The following is a 17,162-nucleotide window of genomic DNA, read 5'->3' as shown; positions in this document are numbered from 1 at the left end:
TAAGATTCAGAGGAAGAAAGCAGAGCAAAAATACTCTCTGCTTCTTCAAACAGATAGTGCTATTTTCAGCTATAAATTGAAATTTCACCGTGCAGCCTTAATATGAAAAAGGTCTGCGTTTTTTTCTAGGGCAATAAGAAAACAGGAAAAAAAAAGAAAACAAGAAAGAAAAGCTGCAGCTGCCAGAGTTTGGATACCGAGCAGAAGAGGAAATGGAATCCAGAAAAAGTAGTACGAGTTGATATGAAAAACAGAGCCATAGAATCCCCATCATAACGTAGGAAATGGATGAAGATAAATAGCCCCCAATAAAGAAGGCATTATCTGCAGCTACTGCAGCCTGACTTCGCACCGCTGCTGCGGGAAGGCGGCCCGTCCCCAGTGCCGCGCTGTGTGCGGGACTCCGTCCTGCTCCCGCCTGCTGCACGGCGAGCTGCTGCTCTGAGCGCACGCCTGTGAAGGAGCCGATCAGCCATGAAACCTCTCCCGCATTGCTGGGCTCGTATGAAGACGTTATGCGAAACAGGAGTGCAAAACAATATTTGCCAAAACCTCGTCACCATCAGGGCCTCATGCCGCAACCCGGGCACACGGACCACAAAGAAAACTGTCATGGGAAATCAAGATATACTTAAATCTTTCTGTCCCGTTTGCCGTCAGTGAACATCATGTCCACTGCCTTTTTCTTTGCAAGCACACGAGGTACTCAGACACCTACACAGAGACAGAGAGCCCACAACTAAGAACAACACGTTAAGCTTCCTCTGCTCCTTTCCTGACCATCTCTGTGCTGTTATAACCACAGGGTATGGAAAAATCTTACCAGTGCAGCTGGTCAGAGCAGGTAAGCAACACACCCGGATGCCAGGTGTTTTCTTCTTAAATGAGAAAGCCTCTTTAATGCTGCATTCCTGGTGTTTATGGCTCCTACAAATAGTAGGACATCTAAAATTTTTGTAATACATTTTGAGTTTAATAAGAATAAAGGCACCCCATTTTTCAAAAGCAATAAAGAAAGGTGTGCTGGCCACAAAGCCAACCAGTGAACCAAATGGGAAGAACCAGCAACCATATATAGGTACTTGGAATTGGGGCAGTGACACTTCAATGCCCCGTACACTACATGATGTTTTGATGTGGAATACTGAAACCCAAAAAAACAAAACCAAAACAAACAAACAAAAAAAAACATAGAACCATGACATTAGGTTAAAAAAAAAAAGGGGAAAAGTATGAATATTTATAAATATATGAACAAGGTAGACAAAAAAGATAGTTTACGTGTCACGTTGAAGTGAAGATGCACATAAGACAATAATTTTAAAATGACAGTTAAAAAATGAAAATAAAACTGTCATTTTTCTTCCTCTGGATTGGACGAATCTGGGAAAGAGGTACGGAGCAGAGATTTGGTGGAGTCAAATAGAAACCAAAGTGTGTGGCTGAAGAGTCAGCTGGCCCCACCAAGGCTACACGGAGTAGAAAAGGGCACCTGGTGTGTTTTGTGAGCTGTCATAAAACATTTTAGGTTCGTTTTTGCAACGTCCAACTAACAAGTCTTAGACCTGAGCATAGCCTTGTGCCTCCCACTTGCTACTTTCTCCTGCAATTCCAGTTCCCCTTTCAGACGTTGCCCTGAGCACATTTTAGCCCTGGATCCTCCCCAGCTCCTTCATACCTCTTCCTCCCGCAGCACCAACAGGGGAATGCAGCACCACAGTGCAACTAATAGAAGGCAATGATATCCAGACAAAAGACATTTTAAGCTATAATTTTAAATAAATCCATTGCAAGCAATGAGCATTTTGCTAATAATGCTTTAGAATCCAATTTTTGTCACTTGCTCAAAAAACACTGAGGTAATCGTAGATCAGTATGGGCCTCTGCAAAATATTTAATATCTGGCCCTGGTTATTCCTTTCCTTCCTATAATATATTGTGTACGAATCCTTTCCAGAAAGCAAATGGTACAATGGTAGCGCTGTGAAACAAGCTGACAACAGCCAGGAAATTGAAAGTTCAGGCAGAGGATTCCTCCTTAATTTACACCACTGCTGAGAGGGGTAAGCAGGGACCGAGTTCAGGACAGTGGAGGGCTTAACTTTTAATTTCCTGGATGTTATCATTTTAAATAGAAGCCCTGCTGTTATTTAAATCTATCTGTGAAGGAAAAGGAAGGTAAGAAAAAGAAATTAAGATTATTTCTTTGAGCAACAGAAGCTGAATGGTATAAGCAAAATAACCACCACAAACCAAGCTGAGCAGCCAAGGCGTGCGAATCTCTCTGATGATGTTGGATGCCAGATGGCAGCTGTGGCCATGCAAAGTGCAGCCAAGCCCCAGGTCCCACACATTCACACTCACTTTGCAGTACAGGGCTGTGATCTCCATGCAGCCCAGAGCCTGCTCAGCACAGACGCGGGCAGCGGCGCTGCTATGGGGACCTGATGGCTCCTCTGCTCCAGCCCAGCTCGTGGCAGCTCCTGGTGCTCTGCCAGAGGCCATGCGTTGCTGACTCTCAGTCAAGGCAGTTTTCCTCCAGATCTATGCTGAAAATCCACATTTTGTCACCAAATGTAAACAGGCCATTATCTTGGCATATGTTTTGCAAAGAGACATGGAAAAATTCACAAAAGATGCTGCACTGTGCTCAAGCAAGTTCTCGACCTGCCTGAGGCCAGGTTCTGGAGCTTGTGCTGGTACTGAATCCCCAGCTGAGATCCTCTGTGCTTCTACTAAGTTTATACATTAAAAAAAAATCCCACAGCAAATTGATGCCCAGCAATTTACAGTAACAACTGCCTGGAACAGAGATAAAAGCAGTCTCATGAAAATGAAATTAATAGGAAGGGTATTTTTAAAGTTTGATGAGTTCTTATATACTGAGTATTTCAATACCTGTGTCTCACACGAGAATGAATGACATTCATTTTCATAGGAAAATGTTATGAAAATTGATTCTGAAAAAGGTATAAAAGATTAAGGGAAAATTTTCAATTTGATTACTTCATTAAAAACGTTAAATAACAAAAGTAGAAAAATGGGAGCAGAAAGCCCTCACAATTTTTCACAAACTTCACAGTAACTGCAGCAGATGAAATGGGACTTCAGAAGTGCCAGCACAGGGAGAGCGGTTCAGGCACGCCGCTGATTTATTTCCCTCTCCTGCACAAAAGTGCTGACATACATCTTGAAGCGCGTTTCGACATATCATTGTATACTACACCATTTACTCCATAGGTAATTGTACAATTTCCACTGGAAGAAAATTCTCAGGTCTCATTGAAAGAATACTCCTAGTAATGGATGACACTTGAATAATTAATTATGCCTCACCATTCTTCTGGGCCCAGACTCAGGAGTTAGCTTCTATGCTTCTCCTTACACAGCTTGGTATTTTTCAATGTTCATCTTTGTTATAAAGTTGACTTTTTAAGTCCTAAGGCTTAAATTTCATCTTTCAAAAGCCAAGAACATTTCTTGTCCTAAATCACGGTAACGTGGAACAGCCTGCAGTTCCTACATTGCATCAACTTTTGGAAATGTCATTGCTTTATACTATTTGAAACAACATGGTTTGAATGCTGAAATGATCCCAAGATCCGCCAAGAATGCTGAAGAATGCTTCCCTTGTCAGTAAGGTTTCAATTCCCATTTTATCACGCTAATCGTTAATGTACAATCAATAAGATAAACTATTTAATCCATAATATCACCAACATCAAAGCTTTTACTTACAGGTTTGTAAGCCTTACGTCAGGCCCACCTATAAAGAAAGCTCACAAGTTACGTATGTCATTGCTGAAGTACTGGGATCAGCAGGGCCACCAGTTAAAGCACCATTACATGGCAGGCCACTTAAACAGTGATCATTCCTTACTCAGCCATCTTCCCATTGCTCAGATATCAATGTCACTGCTCCGCACGCACAGAGAAGGGCAGAGAGGCAGGTAGGCAGGAGCATTTGCCATGACACGCCGAGTGCACTGACTCCTTTAGGAGCGCAGCAAGTTAGTCTGTTACTATCCACACTGTGAACCAAAGCTGGGAGTAGTTACACATAGCTTGCTTACAGAAAGTCCTGTCATCGTGCCCTGCAGGAGATCACTAGCAATGAATTGCTGTGGACTGTTAACCAGTCATCTTTGAACTACCTACAACTGATGGGATAGTTAAAATTTCCCTCTGAACTCTTGGGCTACAACACATTGCAACGCACGAGGCTCTTTACTTATAACTGGTGGGCTAGAATGCTTCCCTACTGGTAGGTCTGAGTCTCCTTGGGGCGAGGAAACATCACAAAAATACAAAGGGCCACTCCCAGCCCCCCATAAAAATGCTGAAAAGCAAACAACAAAACCAGGTCTGCAACCAGCTGGGAAAATATTCCAAACTCTCTTTAAAGTTTGGCACTGAATGAAAATAGGCAAGCACCAGGATACGGAGAGATGAGCAGATACATTTTAGCTAGCATCGCTTAGTCTGTAGCTGCAGGTAAATACCTACATCCAGGACTTCAGAGCTACCCTTTACTTTGCAGCATGCTGGCAAGGGTAGATGCATTGAGATACTCTCTCCTTCCAGCGGTGCAGGAAACAGAGCTGTTCTGCTCAGGTATGTGAACCGAGGTCTGGCTGCCTGGCACAGGGCATAACGATGCCTCAGCCATTCTGTAGATCATTTAAAAATCCCATGGTACCGCTCTACTGAATGTAGAAAAAAAACCTTCCCTTTCATCTACAAGAAAGAAGGTGATATCAAAACAGCCCTCTCCTCTGTGCTCAGTTTCCAAAGTACCTTGGTGCTACTGGCTGTGCACCAACTCACCATCAGAACTGCAGGGGTACACTATAAATCATGAAGCGATATCACACCACGTAAAAAATGTCAGCTGTTGCTTTCCATGTCACAGCCGTGCCATTGGTATGTTTGTCAAGAGTATGCTTCAAGAACGACGTGTCCATTGTATTTTTAGCATCTAAGTACCTACTTCTGCAGAAATGCTAATGGCAAAAGCTTTGACAACACTTCTGCCCCATGCCACTTGTCGTTTTGCATCATTTAAGGTCATGGCCTTTTATGTAAGGGTGGAGAGGCTTTCAGGCATTCTTTCATTTTGGAAAAAAATACACTTCATACATACAAACTGGATGCAAACATTCATGCAAACAATGGATAAAGGTAGGTCTTCGGTAGGGAGAGTTGTTAGCGGTGGGAGAGAACAACAGAAGTACCACCTATCGAAAGTGACATCTTGGAGGACGATGCAGAAAGGGAAGGAAGAGGAATCCAAGGCAGAGCCGAGGTCTGGGCAACAGAAGAGTCTCCAAGAACACACAGCCTAGCTCTTACCATTAGAACTTATTCCAGCATTTCTTCCTTCCTTCAGGAAGCTGACATTAAACAATGGGTTTATCAATACAATATTAGGATCTCCATTAGGAATCAGAAGTACGATTTCTAACAATTTCTAACTGACCAAATACAGGAGCAATGCAAGAGCTTATTCCAAATCAAGAATATAAATTAGTTCATTAACAGAAGGCAAAAGCTGTGCCCACACCACATGATTATTTTTACCAAGGTAATTATAACCAGCACTTCAAGTAGCAGAGTCATATTTCGTTTCTGGCTTTGAACTAAGAAAACATACTGTAAAAAGTAATTGGCTTCTATATCCAGCAGGAAAGTAAAGACAAACTGTAGAGTATGTTCAAAACCACAACATCTGGTTATAGTAATAACCTAACAAAGAGAGAATTCTAACTGACTGATTTCCTTCTGTCATTCCAAATGCCAACAGAAGAGATGCGTCATCAAATATTTTTTAGTCCTTCAACATCTGAGTGATGAACTTAACAGATCAATTTATAGTCACAGCCTGTTGAAGTGAAAGGGTCTGCATCTGAGGAGATCCCCATTGGAAAAGGAAGAACAGTACCATGAAGGGCTGTGTAAGCGTCCTGAATTCTGAAACAGTAGGACTCCCACGTCCTGGTAACCTGCACCACTTGAGGTAAACTTTGTAAACTGACAGGCTGCAGCATCCAGCAGCAACTGGGACAGTTACACGTCAGTGGAAAAGCAGCAGAACAGCAGAGCCAACTCTACTTCAGTTACATGTCCTGAGAGCAGGGGCAGAAATAAGGGCTGCACTACCCGGCTGCCCAGGACTGGCACAGCAAACACTCATCTACAAAATCCTTAAAAAAAACACTGTGTAAAACAGCATAAAAACCCAGGTCCATAGAAATTATAGCAATAAAATGGGCAATTTTTATTTTCAATTCGCTAATAATTTCTTAAGAAACTTTGAGTGGTTTTCCCAGTTAGAGAGCAGCTTTGCTATGAAAAGAACAGGTAAACATGAGAGGAACTGAGGAGCAGCCAACTGACGATACTTCATGTTTAATTTTCCCAAAGTATCTTTCTAAGAAAGCTGCATAAACAGATGTTAGGATAAGAGACACCACATACTGGCGGAAGGGAGCAAACGACATCTTAGCCAGACATTCTCCAAATTATCTGTGAACTTCAGGAACAAAGAACTAGTTTCAAAGTTAAAGGTGGCAATTTAGAGCGTGCTATTAAGGAAAGCATCCAAATCAGAGAACGAGCAAAACAAAAAGGATCACAAGATAAAATTCTGATCCACTCAAAATTATTTCTATTCACTCCTTTTCTACCACAGCCTCACCCCCAGAATACCCTCCTTCCATTCCCTTCAGCTGGATGACAGTGTCACTGGAATACCCTGAAGGACAGTGCTGTGAGCCCTGCCTTCTGCTCGCACGGACCAGGACCAGGCAGTGCAGCTGCAGGGGCTCACAGGAACACAGCTGCCCCCCAGCATGGCTAAAATCTGTTCAGGTGGAACTGTGAATACTGAAGTGATTTCCACTTCTCCATTCTTATCAGTGAAATAGTTTGTCCTGTGTGAGGAGTAATTTCATCCTCGACTGTAGAAGTCCAGCTCTTGCTGCCTACATTGGTGCTTTAAATTGATTTCCACATTTTAAGACAAAAAAATTCCCTTTGTGTTTATTTTTGGAGGAAAGCTTTCCTCCAACACGAGAAGAAAACTCCTTTGCACCAAATAAATGTACATCCCACGCTCAGAGAAAATGCTGTGACAAAGGGCGTGAAATGTTCCTGCTATACGAGTTTGCAAAAATAAATCACAAAGAAGATTCTTTTGCAGCCATAAATTAACAGATGTGATCATTTTTGCTTTTTGAAAGAACAACGTTAATCTTCACAGATTATCTGTGAGCAAAATAATACCTTTTCACGAGGTAGGACAGGTCTTCAAGATTGCTTTCACACACTTGATCATAGAGAAGAAAATATGAGGGTACGTCCATGCTGGGATATTATCACCAGCAAATTCTTGAGATACCTGAACAGGTCTCCCACAAATGAGAAACGTGCATGAATTTTACAGGACTTTGTGTGCACGTTCATCAAACAGCACGCCTACCTCCAAGTGCTCTCATGTACAAAAGAAGAACTGCTTAAAAAAAAAAGGGCTGTTTTTTTCTTCTTTCTGACAAACGGGCATGAAATAACAGGCTGACATCTGCCTCTGCGGGTCATTCCAGTCAGGCTGCTGCATGTCAGAATTCAAACTGCTCCATCCATCAATGGCAGACCAAAAATTAACGTAGCTTGGAAACTCTGCAGCGAGACAGTAACAGCCCAATTTAAAGTCTGACCTTCGGAGAATGGTGGGGTAAGATGGAAAAATTATTTCATGCCCTGTACCAAAGCCAACAACACAGTTCAGAGAGATTTTCAGTCAAGTTTTTTTTAATATATGAAATAAAGTTTGCCAGAATATAGCCATTAAACTGTGATGTCGGATAAAAGAAACATTACAAAGATTTCTAATTTATAAGGTAATATCAATTACGTTTGCAGAGTTGCAGTTTTACGGCATTTAGAATTTTAATTTCTCTGAATTACTGATTAATACGCAAAAGAAAATCAAAAGAAAACCAAAATCCAGCTTGCATTCAGCTTATAAACGAGGCTCTTTTCTTCCTGATTGGCTGTCTAGAAACTATGGCTCATCAACCTGAAAACAACTGATGGAAATAGGCTGCAGGTTCTGCCAGATGTAGAACTTCTCATCAAACTAAACAAGAAGGCTGCAGAAATAAGCACCACACCAACACGAGACAACTGCTCGTGCTTTCTCAACATTCCAGCGTTGAAGGATTTTGTAAAGCAATCGATCCATAAGTTGTCTAAGAATCAGAGGCGTGCAGAGCAATGCACAGCAGTGCAGATCCGAGGCTCCGTCAGCCTCCCAGCTCTGTGCTCTTGTGTAACAGTGACTGACCCCCTGGAAAAGCACCTGCCACGACTGCTAATTGCTCAATTTGCTCATTTCAGTGGAAGCTTAATAACACGTATCTCATATTTCTACTTACTGTTGTAAATAGCAGAGCTACAGTTGGATTTTATCAAACTAGTTGAAGTTTCAAACTATTTCACAGTAAAATTCCCTAAAACTGCCAGATGACCTCCACACGTACACCCCAAACTTGAGAAACATTTATTTTTTATACTTCAACATCTATGTCTCCCAAGCTTTTATCTGGAGGTGATCTAAAAAGTCCCTTTGTTGTTTCCCTCACAACGTGTTTTTCTAACATCACAAACCACTTCCCCTTGGTAAGCGCTGTTCAACTTTGCAATAGAATCAAAAGATGTCATTAGCTAATTAGAAGAGAATAGAATGGTTCGGTACAAGAGGTTGACAAAATGACAACCAGCAGGCATTTACTGTAACAAGTAAATACGATCCTGCTGCACCGCACAGCTTTTCAAACCTGCAACTCAGCTTTCCTCATCACGTACATTAAAATTCCATCTAAGCAGAGAACTTCTCACCTAATCCATAGCGTTTCCCAAAAGTACACAAAGACTGGAGTTTGCAACAAAATCATTCCATTATATTTTTTATTGCATGACTTCAGAGCCAGTGAGATACCAAAGCTGTGACCCACAACCGTTACCATCTCTTCTGGAAGAGCTGCAGCTGGCAGCAAGGAAAACTGAACAATTGGCTTAGATCTAAACGTATGCTTTAATGGAATTGTGCAGCCACCAAAGAGTGAATGGAAGGAGCTGATTTCCTTACGGGACAGTGACAAAGGGATCAGTGAAATTCCAGGTTCCTGAGAGACTGCCTCAGAACCACTCTGATTTCACACTTGGTAAACTGGGACAGCGATGGAAAAGAGTTCTATCTTAACTTTCAGTACAATAAAAAAAAAATCAAATTATCAAATTTGCACAATAATCTGCCAGCAAGCCACAGATAGAATCTGCCAAGAAGGAGCTGAGTACATCTAAAAGTACACTGGCCCGAGTAATCAGCGTGGGGATGTTGTGGGCTGGGAGCCAGCAGGAGTCAGCTCCACACCAAACACTTCCCAGTGTGTGGGATGCTGGCAGCACCCGGGGGGACACAAAGGCCAAAAAAGAACAACCGCCCCATCGACCAGCAGGGCAGGAGCCACTTGGAAACCAGGAGCAGTTTGGATATTACTGGTTGTATAATATCTAAATACAAAATAATCACACTAAGGAATGAAGAGACAAACTATTTCAGAACTACGAAAACAAGAAGTTCAGAAGATCTCTTTGTAACGCAGAGAATCGAATGCTCTTTGTCAGAAAAAAGAACAGGAAACTGGTTTTGTGTTACTGCTGATGAGACCAATATAGGAATACTGCACAGCTCTGATGTCCAGCACCAAAAACTGGAGAAAAACCCTTACAGAGAAAGAAAAAAGAGCCATATTTAGCTTATCAAAAAGCAAGGATAAAGGTACAAAAGTACCTCCACGTACTGGATAGTAAAAGATTGTGTCTCACCAAAGAACCCAGAACAAGGGCCAGCACCCAGGGGCTGAAGCTGAGGGAAGCCAAACAAAAAGGCATATGCTTTTTATATCTGCCTGAAAAGCAAGGAATGGCAGAACCTTCCTGTCTCAATGTGGGTATCTTCAGACAAGTTTAAACAGTACAAGAGATACTCTGTTTAAATGCAAGTTTATAGGTTTAATATAGAATTAACAAGACTAATTTTGCCAGCGTATGTTGTACAGGATGTCATTAGCTGATTTAATACTCCCTTCTGGCCTTAAAATCTATAATCAATGAAATAATCCATTAGTTGCCCTTTATGGGTTTCTCACATGTTCCTGTGAAGAACCCGGAGGAGCGCAGCCAAGGAAGCGTTCGCAGAAGGTGCTTCTGGGTCTGGAGCAGTAGGGAGCTGAAAGACTGTGCTCTAATTATCACTGAGAGAATATATTGGGCTGCTGAGCAGAGCCGTAATGATGCTATGACCAAATATGCTGGCAAAGGTTTTGCAAGCTATGAAGAACTCTGAAAATTTCAAGTTATTACAGGCCGTCTGACCGGGACAAGGAATTATTTTCTACATTTTATCTTCTGCAAATGACCTTGTTTTAAGCTTATAGAAACAAACAAAAGTCCTCAATTCTTGCAAGAATATTAACATTAATTATAATTACTAGCGACTAGTTACATCTGAAAAACACGTTTAATAAACCTGATGGTTAGCGCTGGCAGTAAGCACGTGCAGCTCTTTACAGTATCCTTGTATTTTATTCTCCAAATAAAACGTAATTATTACAAACTGGAGAAATGGTGCCATTATCCCATTATACTAATGGAAATTATTTACTTTTTTGTTTGTTTTCCACAGAATGCACGTGGTACACGGAAACAGATGAATTATTTCTAACTAGTCCCAGGACTCAACAGCACACAATCAGTCCACAGCTTTCTTGCCAATGAATTGGATTTAATGAATTGCAATTATTTTAAGAGGAAAAAAGTGTTTATTTATTAACATTAATCACCACACTAAGTTACATTATACGGAATATCTCCCACTTCTCTCAAAGTAATCACAGCTGTAGTCAGTATTCTCCTAAAGGAAACTGTCAAAACGAACAGATCTCTAAGTACAGCTCTGAAATAGCTGAACTGCTTTGCCTCGTTGGAAGGGTCACACCTGAGAGGAAGGTATGCTCAAGGAAGTGGGAAAAATTCATACGTATGAGATGTACTTTATTTTACTTACAGAATTGTTTGGAGAATAAGAAGCAAATTGAAACTCCACCCTTCATTCTCATGCATTTCTGAAGGACGTGGGACCAGGGGGTGCTGACAGAACGGGATGAAGCCGCACACACGGCACGCAGCGCTCACTCACCGCACGCGGTTCGACAGCACAGCGCCTCGGGGCGGCTGACGCTGCTGCCATCCCTCACTGACTTTCCCCATTTCTGCCTTCCCTTCTCTCTGTGCCACAGCACAACTAAGGGCACCCCTGGCCCTGTCCCAGTGTCTGCGGGTGGGATATACCAGAAATGAAGACAACCGCTGCCACAGGCTCACTGTTCCATGTACCTGCTCACCCCCACCACTGCAATCTGCAGACCTCTCTTACAGCCTTGTAAAAACAAGTCTCATTTATTTACAAAATAGCATTTCCTAACGCCGCTAACAAATTAACCTATAAATATTTTGATTGCAACTATTTAGAAGCAAACCTCAATTCACAGCATCCCCTCACATGAAGACCCTGTGTGGCTGCGCAGCATCTCAACACCTCCATGTACACCAACAGCAGAGAGCAGTTCTGGATGCCGCATAAAGGATCCATATTTTGGAATATGTTGTTCAGTCCAAATTATTTTCTCTCTCATCCTTTAAATTATTCATGTAATACCAAGGTTCTGTTTTTAAGAGCAAGTCTACTCCTCAACAACAAAGGCAAAATTAGCCACAGAAAAGAGCAGGAAACAATTTAAAAAAAAAACCAAAACATTACATAAAACTGTTAAATATAAACTAAATTTATATTCCACTTCCCTAGCATTTATGACCATGGACACTCAGAGTTAGGAGTATTGTCACTAGAAACATTCTACAAATTTCCCTCTATATGTACACACAGATACACATACATACATGCACACTCGTATAGGGGTTGGTTTTTGTTTAAGTTGAAGCTTAGAAATAGGGTGGGGGGAGGGAGAACTGAGGCCGTTATTCACTAAATAACATAGGAGATTTTCAACACTACATTATGGTGAAAACCAGTGACAGAATACCTGCAAAGATATAAAAGAATAGAAGGAGAGTGGTACAACAGTTATCTTTACACAGCTGCGATACTAATTAAGATCACGAGTGCCTTTGCTGGATCAGCAGCAGCAGTTTTGTACCAGGAGTGAAGGGGAGGAACAGAACGATCAGATCTTGTTCAGATGTAGCAGCAATGTGTGAAGTTGCCCACCTTGTACGAGGGATAGGAACCCAGAAATCCCATTTCTCACGCAGAAAGTTATGCATGTCTGTAACAGAGCCCTTTTTCTTTTCTTTTTCACTCTCTTCCTACCTTGCCTTGTCTCCAGAAAATTTCATACTCTATTAGAGAGGAAACAGCCTGGTCTGCTGACTGGGGAAGTTTTTGTAACACAGACAGAACAGCGAGTGTGGTGTCTCTAGAAGCACTCAGAACACGAATTGCTTACTGCTTGGGAAGCCCAAGGAAATCAGGTTAGGACAACCAAGCCATTCCAGACCGGCGCTACAGGAGGAAGCACAGCTCCCAGGACACGCTGCACAGAGCCGCTCCGCTCCGTTCTTCCATGGGACTGAGGATGGCACTATGAGAATCTGTTGCAGTTCCAACCAAGCACGTGTGCGTGTGCAGACAACCTATGGGAATGGGAACCTACATGCATTTATGATGCACGGGCTGCTTCTCAGCTGCTACTTTTACCTACGTGAAATGGCCACGTTTGTGCGTGTTTGCATTTCTATTGCCGTGGAGCAGCCATGCATGATGCATGTGATGTGCAAACCGGATTTATGCAGGTTGAAATATTTCAGTATTTGATTCTTGCTCTTGACAGAGAGCAGGGCCTCCATTGAAAGCTCATTTAATAAAAATAATGCAATGCAAATGAACCCAAATCAGAAAAATTAGATTGATGGAAGTAGCTCGGTCGCTGTAATTACACAAGGTGTATTATTTCCTAAATTCTCTTTGCATTAAATATATACCATACATTTATCAAGCATAATTAGCAGTTTAGGTGACAAGGATTTGATTTTCCTCCTGCAATAAAAATCCCTCTACACAGGTACGTACTTCAGAAAGGCAATACGAACATTTGCTCACTATCACTGTTTACTTCTCTAAGAAAAATGTCATAGGATCAAAGAATCAGAGGGGGAACGCTATTTAGGACTTTAAAAGCAGAAGATGAGGAAGATGGCGAGGTCAACCTTCTGCGGATTTCATAGGCATAAAATAGAATTAAATCAGTCAAAGCTTTTAAGGTTGTTAGTCAAATAAATCATATTTGAAAGCAAAATAATTGATGATTCCCTAGTACAGCTTTGTTCCTTCATAATCAGCATTTCATTTTTTCAAATAAAGAAATAAACTGACGAACAAACAGCAATAGAAACAGAAATTTAAAAAGAAGCTGTGACAAAGCCAGATGTGGTCTATAGGCATTCCAGCGAGAGCAATGGGTTTGCAGGAAGGCAGACGAAGCACGCTCAACAAAAATCTCTAAAAGCTCTTTCTTTTTTCTTTTTTCCTTCTGATAATTTACCTCTGTCTAAACCTAATTTAAGAACATTCTGGAGAATATTTTAAACCACAAAAAATTAAAGCGATGCTACATGGAGTTGAAGTGTAAGGCGAATATTAACACGCTATTCTCAGATCTTTACTGCTACTCTTCAAGCTGGCTTTCTGATTGACAGTCTGTTTTCAATCTGAATTTTCGGTCTTCAGTTTCCATTTCTACTTATCTTTCTTACGTTTTCTAGGCAAGCTCCATCCTTTAGAGCAGCAGAAGTTCCCTTTCTTTGCCCAGGACTGTACCACCCAGTACAGTAGGTCGTATCTTCCCAACTGTTCCAAAGATGAGCTAAACACCTGACACTTCTTATTCCCATATAAACTGTGTTGGTTTTTAAGTCTGGTGAACAACCAGATCAAAGTTGTGGCGACTGACGTTAACTGCACACAAAGCAGCCCCTTAAATTGTAGGCACACTGGAAAAGAGGCAAAAGGTCTGAGACAGGGTGCACTGCTGGCTATTTCCACAGGCAACATTTACAATAACGTTAAGTTACTGAACAGCCAACGCTTTCCAGGTCTCTTTAAATTACCACAGTGTCGATTATCTCACACCTTGCACTGAGGCACGCAGCCCTTTGTGGCAGCAGCCAACAAAAGCCAGGCTGGGCAGCGCACACTCATCTGCCTCCATAGCACCAGCACTGCCCTCCTGCTTCCTTCTCCACCAGCAGTTTTCAGCAGAACCAAGAGCCAAAAACAAGTGCTCTACCCTTAACCGCAGGTCTGCCTCTCTCTGTGTTAGCACTCGGTTTCATTTATCTCTGCTGTATGCCACAGGGCAATTCAATGGTTATTTTATACACTCTAATCTTAATGTTCCTAGATTCCCTCACTTTCTGAAAATAAATTTAACCAGAAATGTGTTTGTTTTTAAAGATACATGAAAAAGCAAAGCATGTTTCCAAAGCATTAGCAAGCTGTAAACTCTGGATCTGTACAGAACTCGAGGTTTTCCAGGTTGTGTGTTGCAGGTTGGTTAGCATCATGTCCACCTTGACTGAGAAGGGGAGAGAGAAAAGAGTTCTTGCAGGTTGCATAGCTCAGGTACATCTCTATCTGTCTACAAACAATGTATTTATTGCACATGCCTCATGTATATTATTATTACAAAAACACAGCTGGCTTCCCACAAATGCCATCAGCCATCAGGACAAGGGGCATCTTTGTTTATTTCAATGAATTTCAATCTATGTTTCATGGACACAGAAGTGCCGTTTTTCGCAAAGAAAATAGCAAAATACTGAACACACAAGCTACAAAACCTGCCTGGCTCCACCAGAACGTACCTGGCCAGACTTCAACCGTCAGTAAGGAGGCGCAGGTACCAGCCCCAGAGAGCAAATATTTGCAGGACAGGACACAATTTACTAAGCAGAGGCACATTACGAGCTATTAATTACATTTAAGAATTTCATTAGCCCATGCAGACACTTATGAAACACTTCTGCTGCCTTCTCACTGAAATGAAATGTGATGACACCAGCCACACTGAGCTCTCACACCAACATGAAAACATTTCCAATACAACAGAGATAAGGGAGCTTCATGCTGGGTTGGGGGGGGGAGGACACGTGGGGTTTTGTTTGTTTTTCAGGCTGTGGATTTTTTTGTTTGCTGTGGTTTTTTATAGCTTCCAAGATAATATAAAAATAATGGCAGAAAGCACTTTCAGTTTTTCCTCTCAAAATCCCCCAGGATTATATGGGGACCTCAAGTCAAAAACCTTCACTTTAGAACAATAAATAAATAAACCTGCTAAAGCCTTCCCAAGGCTGGCCAACTGTAGCATAAGTAATGCAGGAGGCTGAGAGATGCCAGATAAATTTGATTACTATAAAAGATGGGAATATGTTTCTTTCCTCAGAGAATTCACAAAAAGGGGTCAAAAACAAAGCAGCACTGAAAGAGAACAACTTCACTGCACCGGAGCTCAAGGCGACAATACGGAACATTCGGTGGGAAGGATTTAACACGGTGGTGCAGATGCCTCCTACTCTTCTATTTCTGAAAAGGGAAAATAGGAAAGAGCCCAAACAAAATGGGACTCTCTCCCCCTCTTAGGAAAGTTGTTCTGATCATTGTGTCATCAATTTAGTAAACAGTTCAAGAGCTGCTTTCTTCTTGCCCATTCGCCCAATCTCACAGTACCTCAAGCATGTTTCATTAGGAAAGTAAACCTTTCACTTTATGCTATTCTTCCTATTTGCCAGATTGCCAAGTCATTTATATCGAACACATTCAGAGAACATCATTAGGAGAGAAGACCTCCCAGACTTTCCTCATTAAGGGAAGTGACTCGCTGCTAATTGTTACAGCCCTGTGTAACGATGAGATGCAGAGATCACCTGAGCGCACTTCTCCAGCTAAACGATAGTCCCAGTTTCACACTGCTACAGTTTTCCCCCATAAATACCCAAGCTCCTACAACAGCTAACCTCTCTGGAGTCGCCTCTTCCTTCATCCACCCTAGCCTTGCACTCAGCTTCTTCCCTTACACGCGGTGCCTGTCATGCTGTGCTCAGCCAACACACCCACACCCCAGCTAAGGGCACCCTTGCAGCTAACAGGAAAAGATATTCTTACTAGATACTATTAGATTTCACCTATTTTCATTACTTTTTCAAAGCCCTCCAGTTCTTTCTATTTAATATACCAAACTTTACTCCTAAGAGCATCCCTCAGTCCTGTTTCAGTACATCTGTTAGCAACTTTTACAGAAGGCTTACAAGAACAAAAAGTTGATCTCTGAGGAAAAATTAATTTCCACCCAGCCCGATAAATTCCTTTTGAGCACACAAAACCTCCTTATTCATACCACACTTCATGTACAAGCTTCATCATCTGCATCTCAAATAAATACTTTCCATCATGGCATTGTACTCGACAGGATACTTTCCGTTAGTAATATATTCTTAGGAGTATAGGAAGAAAAAGTTTTTATGAAACAGTTTATGGCAAGTTCATTACTGTAAAATAATGATACTTAAGCTCAAGTAAATGTACAAACACCCAGGAAACTTCCATGGGATACTGACTGATACGGCATCTGAAGAGATTTTCCTAACACACCATTGTTAAAGACTTATTGCTTTCAAAGACAAGCACAGGAGCGTTCCTCATTAAGGACTGGCACGTGTCTGAGATGGCGTGAGAACAAAGAGCCTCTCGCAGCAGCGACTGTGCAGACCACAGCAACGGTGCTCACCGCGCGTCAGCTGGGAAGTTCTCATTTCATCCATCATTTACAGCGTGCTGCAGTGATCCCTGAAATCTGCCTGTGCTATTACATAAAGACCTTTTCCCCACCCAGAACATTCATCCGGGAGTGCAAATTGTTAGCTGTTTTGGTGAGAGTTATTTCTGCCGAAATTTGAATGTGCCACCACGGCATGGATGTCAGAGAAGCAAAGCATACTCAGTAGTACATAATGAAGACAAAAGCTTA

General features: G+C 41.8%; 1 protein-coding gene across 1 annotated transcript in view; it reads right to left on the bottom strand.

The window, feature by feature from the left end:
- ZFHX3 (zinc finger homeobox 3) overlaps positions 1 to 17,162 on the bottom strand; it is a 504,841-nt gene that overhangs the window by 317,511 nt on the left and 170,168 nt on the right. The gene's annotated exons all lie outside the window — the stretch shown is intronic.

The sequence above is a fragment of the Centrocercus urophasianus genome, unplaced genomic scaffold (assembly GCF_019232065.1).
Source record: "Centrocercus urophasianus isolate 14NV4802_14NV808 unplaced genomic scaffold, USGS_Curo_1.0 seq_2, whole genome shotgun sequence".
Classification (NCBI taxonomy): Eukaryota; Metazoa; Chordata; class Aves; order Galliformes; family Phasianidae; genus Centrocercus; species Centrocercus urophasianus.
The sequence above is the reverse complement of the archived record's forward strand: the minus strand, read 5'-3'. Positions and strand labels throughout refer to the sequence as shown.